The sequence below is a fragment of the Sapajus apella genome, unplaced genomic scaffold, assembly GCF_009761245.1.
Source record: "Sapajus apella isolate SASKATOON/1434 unplaced genomic scaffold, GSC_monkey_1.0 scaffold157, whole genome shotgun sequence".
NCBI classification, from domain to species: Eukaryota; Metazoa; Chordata; class Mammalia; order Primates; family Cebidae; genus Sapajus; species Sapajus apella.
The window spans coordinates 369,910-379,607 of record NW_022437097.1 but is presented as its reverse complement, the minus strand read 5'-3'; positions in this window follow the sequence as shown (position 1 = coordinate 379,607).

Here is a 9,698-nt window from a genome sequence, read left to right as displayed (position 1 = left end):
ACTTCATTCTTCTTATTTATTTATTTATCATTTATTTTGGGTGTGGGGGGGGAGACAGAGTCTTACCCTGTTGCCCAGGCTGGAGTGCAGTGGCGTGATATCGGCTCACTGCAACCTCTGCCTCCCAGGTTCAATCTATTCCCCTGCCTCAGCCTCCCAAGTAGCAGAGACTACAGGCACACACCACCGCACCCCGCTAATGTTTTTTTTATTTTTATTTTTGTAGGGACAGGGTTTTGCCATGTTGACCAGGCTGGTCTCAAACTCCCAACCTCAGGTGATCCACCCGCCTCGGCCTCCCAAAGTGCTGGGATTACAGGCATGAGCCACTGTGCCTGGCTCAACACTTCATTCTTTTTAAATGACTGAAGAATATTTCATTTTGCCAATATACTATATTTTGTTCACTTATCCATTAGTGGATAAGTTCGGGTTGTTTCTACCTTTTGGCTATTGTGAAAAGTATAATCAATATTACTTTTACATCCACATGTGTGACCCTTACATGTTAGGTGAATGTCCATCTCTGATACAACCAACTGGACCTCATTTTCATACACAAGCCATTCTCATTACGAAAGTTCTTGATGAGGCGGGACATGGTGGCTCATGCCTGTAATCCTAGCACTTTGGAAGGCCTAGGCAGGCGGATCACAAGGTCAGGAGTTTGAGACCAGCCTGGACAACATGGTAAAACCTCATCTCTACTAAAAATACAAAAAATTTGCTGGGCATGGTGGCAGGTGCCTGTAATCCCAGCTACTCTGGAGGCTGAGGAAGGAGAATCGCTTGAACATGGGAGGCAGAAGTTGCAATGAGCCAAGATCATGCCACTGCTCTCCAGCCTGGGAGACAGAGCGAGACTCTGTCTCAAACAAACAAACAAAAACAACAAAAAAACACACAGTTCTTGATGGTGCAATCTCATTGCTCAGGGAGGGACAGGACTTTGTCTTCTCTCTGATGCACTCTGGGCCCCAAAAGCAGCAAGCAGGGTGACTCTGGGTGAGGCCCGGTTCCAGATCCCACCCTCCCTGCAGCTCATGAAAATGGGGGAGTCAGCCACCACACCCTCCAGCCCTGTGTGTGCCCGTTCCTATGGACATCCAGAAGCTCAGCCCTGTGACACGGAAGAAAGCCTTCAGGCTGCACAGTGGGTCGGTGCTGAGCATCCTTTATTTCTCATTGGAGGTATGCAATTAAATTTCTGCTTGTTAGAAAAATGAATGGCAGCAGGACGTGGGCCTACAAATGCATGAGGAAGTAAAGCCCATCTGTCAGTAAAGGCTTCACTGTACTTCTCCAGCCTTTCAATTTAATTCTTCACCTTAGGAATTCGAAAATTTAATAGTCCATTTCATGGTAATTTCTGAAACAGTTTTCTTCGTTTTTTAGACATGAATATGCAGGGTCATGATTAAAACATGTCCCGGGGCTTCCTTGGTGCCACGCATTACACTGATGACATAGAATAATCCATTTAATCCTCACCATAGCCCTGTGCGGGAGGTCCTGTTTTGATTCTGATTTACAGGTGAGAACACGGAGTCACTGAAAGACCAGCACAGAGGGAGCCCGGCTAGTACACAGCGGAGTGGACTTAAACGCAGACCACCTGGCTCCTGGTTCCCTGCTTGCAACAATTAGCAGCTATCTGCATGCATGGCGATCCAAAATGAGCTCTCAAACAACACTTGGCATCCAATTTCCAATCCTCATTTTTTAATTTCGCATGAAAAAAATTGATGTTACCATGATGAATTACTTAGATGAAGTTCTGATGCATTTTGTTCATGTTTAATTACTTTGGAAACTCCTGACTTTTTAAGCACCTGGAAGGAATCAGTGTCAAGTTAGTTTTGAAATGATCAGATACTGCCTCTTCTGATGAATCAGGAATAATCACCAGGTAGGTTTACGAACTTTGCATCCTAAGCTGTATCCTAATTTGCATCCTACCTTTAAAGTTCTGGAATGTCAATGGACAGCTGCATGAATAATTTTGTTTACAAATAAAGATGCAATTCTGGAAGAGAGAATAAAGCTATTCCCAAGTATATGTCAGGAGTGGACGCTATTTTCTGACCTGTAAATTTTCACTACTTTCTTTTTAATTTGCTGCCTCTTAATTTGTTTTAAAGTTTTCTTTAAACTTGATGGGTTGAAATAATAAAATGATTATTTAAAAAATTAGCATCTGACAAACCAGAATTTTAATTGTGTGATTCTTTAGGACAGTGTGTCATACAGCTTGTCTTATATTTTTAAGTTTGGTCTGCATAATAGAAGCATTTTAAAACATCATGCAAGACATAATTGTTTTGGTTTACTGCTTATTCAATTAAAAAGAAATAGAAAGACTAACGACAGTGCTTGTTGGATTCCAAACCACCAACCCACATTAAAAAAAATATCAATCTTCATATTTGCCTGAGTAGCTTTTTTTTTAACCATTAGTATGAGCTAATCCTTTTTCAGCACAAAGCTAGGCATTACATTAAGAACTTGCATTTCAGTCACCACATAATGACCTAAAATTAGTATCTATTCCATTTTGTAAATGAGCAACCTGAGGTGTACAAAGATGCAATAACCTGCCCAAGGTCCTCCAACTAGTGCATTTTAGAGCTGGGATTTGACACCAGGTTGCCAGAACTAGAGACCTGGTGACCTTCCAAGCCCATCTCCTTGCCTCCCTGGCCTTAGTTCTGCTATCCTCTGTCTTTAGAACAAATAACAGCATTGTATATGTAAATAATTAGCAAAACAAGTCTTTTTCTTGGAAAACGCCTTTTAACCTACTATTAATCCACTAGTTTTTACTACATTCAAGGCAAAGAAGTGTAAAATATAATTCCTGCCCTCAAGGAGCTTACAGGGATTCCAGTGGGAATTTGTAACATAATTAGAAAACGATGTCAAATTGTAGTTAGAACACTGCAGCGAAGCTCTGAGGCTTACCACCTGGAGTTAGTTGCAGATGCCACAGATTTAAGGGATTGTCCTACCTTCAGACACCAGCCACACTTCCAGTGTCTCCAGTCCCCTTGCACTGCTGAACACCTGGTTATAAATGTGGGCATCGCTATGACCCTTTTGGGTTTGATAATTTGCTAGAACAACTTGTTGGAAACGGGTTTACAAGGCTGGGAAAAATTCACACTGAGACAATGGATCACTCAGCAAGGCTGATTTATTTCCTGCAGGAAGGGTGCAACTCACTGGCAGTCTTGCCACGAGAGCACACCTGAACAAAGGAGACAGGGACATTCATAACTTTCATAACCTGATGCAATCGCCCTACCTCTGTGTCCAGTTTCCACTGGCCGGAACGGGACCTCACATTCTATGCTTGACCTGATTGGCTAAAAATCTTGGAACTTTCCTGAATACGTAAGAGGAAAGAAGACAAGGAAGAAGAGAAAGCTAGTGAGGAGAAGGTCAGGTGGGTTTCCAGATAAGGAATGGCATGCACCAGGGTTTGCAGCTTGCCCAGTCCTGTTCAGACGTGCCAGAGCGAGTCAAGGTAGCTGATTTAAGATGTAGCTGATTTAGAGAATATATATACATGGGTATATGTTTATGCTAATAGCAGATAATGACCATAGAGCAAGAGATTGTAACTCCTTATAATGTAGTGTAAGATACAAACTTTGAAGAAGAACTTTCCAATCTCTTACAAACTCAAAAAACTCAGGAAATACTAATGCTTAGTTTTATTATAAGCAATACAAATGGGGACCCACCAATGAAGAGACTCATTTGGCAAAGTCTGGGAGGGTCCCAAACACAAAGCCTCCATGCCCCTCCCTTCGGAATCTGAACGTGTAGTCCTCTCAGGACATCCACATGTTTACGAGCCAGGAAGCTTCCCTGAGCTTTGGTACCCCCAGTTGTTACTGAGACTGGATGGCAAAGGCAGGATTGACTTAATCATCAGCCACACGTTTTAACTCAATCTCTAGCCCCACCCCTTAGAGACTGGGAGGTCAAACTCAACATCGTGCTTCTCAAAGCCCAACTCTCCATCACTTGGCTGCTCTTTTTGGCATGGCCTACCTTTTTCTTAATCACAAATTCAGGTGAGATCAAAGCAGCTCATGAATAACAATGACACTCCTGTTACTCAGAAATTTCCAAGAGTTTTAGAGTCTTCCAGGGACCAGAGACAAAGGCCAGACTAATTCTTCATCACAAACAGACAACCCTGTGGCTTTTGACTGGTTCTTCTGTATGTCTAAAATTGGCAGGAGCCACTGTAGGGTAAGAATAAAAAGCTTTTAACTCAATTTCCCAGTATGTTTGACTGTCATTACCAATATTATAGTTTTACCGACTATGCCCGTGTTTGACCATATTGCAATATGGTAAAATAATCTGAAAAATAAGAGTAGAAAATGTTGCCATATTACTAGAATCTCGTTCAGTCATTAATAATTAGTCTAGTCCATCATCATATTGTGTAACCAAAATGTCTTCCAGGGTAACATGTCTCACGTCTGCAGCTTCCATTCAGTTCTGTCAAGTTCCACAAGCCAGAATGCTTTCAGTGATATATGGCTTCGCTCTTTCCAGCATCTGGTATCATTGAGCTAAAAGACAACATCATCTTGTACCCTCAGCCCCCTCTTAAAGTATTAATATACTATTGGATTTTCCTCATTGTTTAACCCAAATATTTATTGTTATAGTCAAGTAGTGTTTCTTCTTCCCCAGTTATGAGAGTGTCTAAACTTTTCCAATTTAGAAAGCACATTAGGTTCAGCCATTGTGCTGGTCTAGATTCCTGGCAGCAATACGAGTTTAGGAAGTGCCTTCCACTCAGTGGACTCCCATTCATATAGGATAAGGTACAGAACTAGGGAAGCATTTCAAACACTAGGCAATGCATCTACATTCCCTGTCAACCTGTTTTGCCAGATGGGATAAGGACACAATCTACCCCATCTGGTCCTTAGGAATTTAAACATGAAGGTTTAAAAGCACAGCTACAGCTTACTTAGGAATTATCCCTCCTTCTGGTATTTTGCAGCCCTGGGCCCAGGACCACCAAAAAGGGCAGGTGAAAAAATTTTGAGATGATGTGGGGAAGAAGGAAAGTCATGACTCCCCTGTAAAAAGAATTGCATATTCTTCACAACATTTGCCTTATCTCTTCCTTAGGGCCCTCAGACAAGTAAAGGAATCTATCTAATGGAACTACCCTCTTGGCTCCCTCATTTTGAGTATGAGCACACACTCAGGAACAGATAAGGCAGCCCTGTATGCCTAGCTTTCCCCTCATTTTAGATAACCAATTTTTTTTTTTTGAGTCGGAGTTTCATTTCTTGTTGCCTGGGCTGGAGTGCAATTGTATAATCTTGGCTCATTGCAACATCCACCTCCCAGGTTCAAACGATTCTCCTGCCTCATGCTCCAGAGTAGCTGGGATTACAGGTGTCTGCCACCAGGCCTGGCTCATTTTTTGTATTTTTAGCAGAGACGGGGTTTCACCATGTTGGTCAGGCTGGTCTCGAACTCCTGACTTCAGGTGATCCATCTGCCTCAGCCTCCCAAAGTGCTGGAATTCCAGGCATGAGCCACCGCTTCTGGGCAATGACCAATATTTTAATATTCCATTTCAATTCCCTATCAAACCATTACTGTTAGGACACAAGTGTATTTCTTGAACTAACAAAATATGACTTGTTCATTCAAATTGGAGCAGAATAATCTGTTCTGTTGTTTTATAGGACTCTGATCATTTTGCATCAACTTCTGGGTAAGCAAAGCCAAATCTGGAGCAAGTGTCTAGTCCTGTCTGTACCCCTTTGTCCACCCCACCCCCAGGAATAATGGCATATGTCTAGCTTACAGGGTCTTCCATGTTCTCTGCTCCATAACCACCTATAGTCTATGTCTCTCTTGTGGGCAAAAATAATCTTTTTTTTTTTTTTTTTGACATGGAGTCTTGCTCTGTAGCCCAGGCTGGAGTGCAATGGCACTATCTTGGGTCACTGCAACCTCTGCCTCCCGGGTCCAGGGTAGAGCAATTCTCCTACCTCAGCCTCCCAAGTAGCTGGGATTACAGGCACGAGCCACCATGCTCAGCTAATTTTTGTATTTTTTAGTAGAGATGGGGTTTCACCATGTTGGCTAGTCTGGTCTTGAACTCCTGACCTTGTGATCTACCTGCCTTGGCCTCCAAAAGTGCTGGGATTACAGGCATGAGCCACTGCACCCAGCCAGAAAGATTCTTTATGAGCATTTTGTGCCTCAGAAGGCACAAAGGAATAAATGTAACTCAGCCCATCTCTGGGCTGCTTGCAGCCTCACAGTAACCGCTCATTTCATGAACCCAGTAGCCATCTCAAGTGAGCACACCAGGATATCCACTTGCTGGCTTCAAGTACTTCCTAATCTTAGAAGAGGGTTTTCTGATAGCCATTGACAGGTCCCACTTCAATGCACCCCTCAAATTCCTATAATCATTTCCACAAGGCAAGCCCTCCATAGGCCACTTTTCTACTGCCCTCTGTGTGACCCGCAGGTGGTCACAAAGTCAGTTTTAAGGGAAGAAGAGTCGACCTGGCTGTGAATACACTGGGTAAATTTACATTGCCCTGTGCTATGGTCTGGGTGTTCCTCAAAGTTCATGTGTTGACATTTAATCCCTATTGTGGTGGTATTAAAAGGTGCGGCCTTTTAGAACGTGGCTAAGTCATGAGGGATTTGTCCTCAAGAATGAATTAGCACCTTATAAAAGGGCTGGGGGATCTAGCTGAGGCCTTTGGTCTTTCACCTTTTGCCATATGCAAACACCTAGATGCCACCATCTATGAGGAATGGGCCCTCAACAGGCACCAACCCCACCAGCCTTGATCTTAAACTTCCTAGTCTACAGAACTGTGAAAAATCATTTCCACAAGGCAAAGCCTCAAAGACAAGTTCTGTTCTTTATAAATTACCCAGTCTCAGGTATTTCTTTATAGCAGCAAAAAGGGCCTAAGGCACCCTGGTAGCATGTCCCTGCATAATCATTTGATTATGAAACTTTTCTGTTCACTGTCCTACCTACTAGAGTCTTCCTTCACTATCACCGAAGCCATGACCGTATTTTAGGTTTCAAGACTAATTTGTGTCCTTCAGTTACAGAGTCCATTTCAATTAAAGTCTGATCACAAGCTAGTAATTGCCACTCCAATGGCAAGGGGTTCAGCCAAGGGACTCTGGCTCCTCCATAAACCTTATCTTGGTTAATCTGCCTATTGTCCAGGTGATTCCAGGCTGGGTTCCTCACTGTACTCTTTCTTTTCCTGGCCTTTAAAATTGCTCCAAACTGGCACAAATAGACTTGCGTAGGGCTCTGTGATGGAGACACCAGCCAAAGGGGGATCAGCCGCAGCTCCCGTTGGTGCCTGCCACCTTCCACAGCAGTGTATCCAGAGCTTTGTTTCAACACCATTAAGGCTTGCTTTATTTATTCCATTTGTTAACAGCCATCTAAAGTTTTCCACCCCGCTAAAATGAAGCTCTTGACTCTCTTCTCTTTCTCCATTTTCTTGTTAATTATTTTTGGTGGTTGTTTATATCTGTAAGACACTTACGGGGAATCAGAGAGAGCAAATCCATAGGGCTGTTTGTACTATTGCTTGATTTTGCAGCAATAAAGCTACATTGAGTGATTCTGCAAAAGAGGCCCTTTAATCATAGCATTAATCATGCGCTGCAGGAGGGAAATAAACAATGGATGACTATCTTGATCATCATAAAGCCAATGCAGCATGGCTTGCGCAGAAAACATACCAACCCCCTCACCTGGGATATTCCAATGGGCATTTGTAGAGGAAATAGGATAGTCCTCCTCCAGGTAAACAACTTTATAGTGTCTTTTGTTTAGTCTAGTAGGCTATCTGTTCCCTAGGGAACAACCTGCGATGTGCCTGGATCACATGTAGTAATCTAGAACATTCCATAGTGAGCTGTGGATCTGGTATCCACCCCAACATGCTTTTCTATTCTGCAGCATTCAAAAACCAAAGATACTGCCTCTGAATTAATTATTCCTATATGTATTTTAGTAAAGGTTCTTCCATAAACTGTTGATATAACTTCTTCATGCTGTATCCTCTGGTTTCAGTAGTTTCTTGATTTTCCCTCTCTTACCTGGACTCTCTTTTGGATGACCAGAAGTTTCAGAGGCACGCTCTGTTGTCCCAGCATATTTTCTCCCTTTCAGGATGGCTTTGAGACTAGTGACCTTATCTCAGACTGACCAAAATCTGAGCTTGGTGTCAGGACTCCTTTTTTCCTCTCATTTTAGGTATTATAAATAACAAGAACCAAGGGATTGTATATTTCACTTTTTTCTTTTTCTTTATTTTTTTTTTTCTTGCACTTCCTTATACATTCAATAGATCAACTGTTTAGAAACTGGGTCTAACACTATTTCTGAATTCCACTTGTAGCTTTTTACCTTTAGAAACTGATCACAAAGCAGCTGCAATTGGTTATTGGGATAACCCTGTGACTCCTCAGAAATCAAAGTATCCTCATCGTTCACCTTTTAATCCTTCTTCTTTCCAAAACCCATGTTTCAGAGTTGTTCTAAGGACTCTCACATTTTCTGGCACAAATGGTTGGGAGTAGTAAATATTTCTCGATGAAAAATCTCTATGGGGGCATTAAAGCCAGCTTTCTGGAGAAGTAGCATTTAACCTGCAATCTGCAGTATTCCATCTACATAAATGTGAGGAAAAGTCCCTTTAGGCATAAAGGGTCAGGACTAGCAGATAAGAAGCATATGTGAAAGCTCATGCAGAGGGATATTTGGCTGTGGGTGGCAGCGGGCGGGATACATGATTGGGGGGATGTCAGAGGAGGAGGGGAGCATATGGAAGATGACATTGAATGACGTTGAAAAGAAAGACATTGTCAAATTTACTCAAGGGAACGTGACATTAAATCAAGTTTCACCTAAAGCTGACTCCCTACATATTTAAGTTTGGCCTAAAGGTTTTTCTATACATCATGAATTATAACAACTGGAGGTTTAGGCAGACTGTAGCCTACACTTGTGCCAATCACCGAGTTTTCGCCAATTAAATGTAGCCAACTGTTTGAATCATGTTCAAATAAAGCAAATGCCAAGCTGTAACCAATCTGGCTGTTTCTCTGCCTCGCTTCCATTTTCTGTACATCACTTTCCTTTTTCTGTCCATAAATCTTCCACCGTGTGGCTGAGCTGGAGTCTGGGAGCCTACTGGGTCTGGGAAGCCTGCCTGATTCTCGAATCATTCATTGCTCAATTAAACTCCTTTAAGTTTAATTTGGCTGAAGCTTTTCTTTTATCAGCGAAGAGCCATTGAATGATTTTATCTAGGGAAAGGCATGATAGGAAAATCTCTTTCAAAATAAAATAACTGCTAGCTCACTGCTAACCACCCAAACAAATCCTGATTTAACTTAACTATATCTTTCTTGAAATTCTATTAATAGTAATCTATTAATTGCCACTCTGCACACCTACCCCTCTGGGTTTCCTCAGTATTCTCAGCATTCCAGCCCTTACCAGATGTGCTGGGGCCACCAACCTACTCCCTTGCCTGTGTGGTCTTCAACACCAAGGTCATCAAATACTATGTAAGATTCAAGCTTTGTAACCTCAGTGCTTTTATCCATTTTGATACTAGAAATGTGTTTATCACACGACTACATTA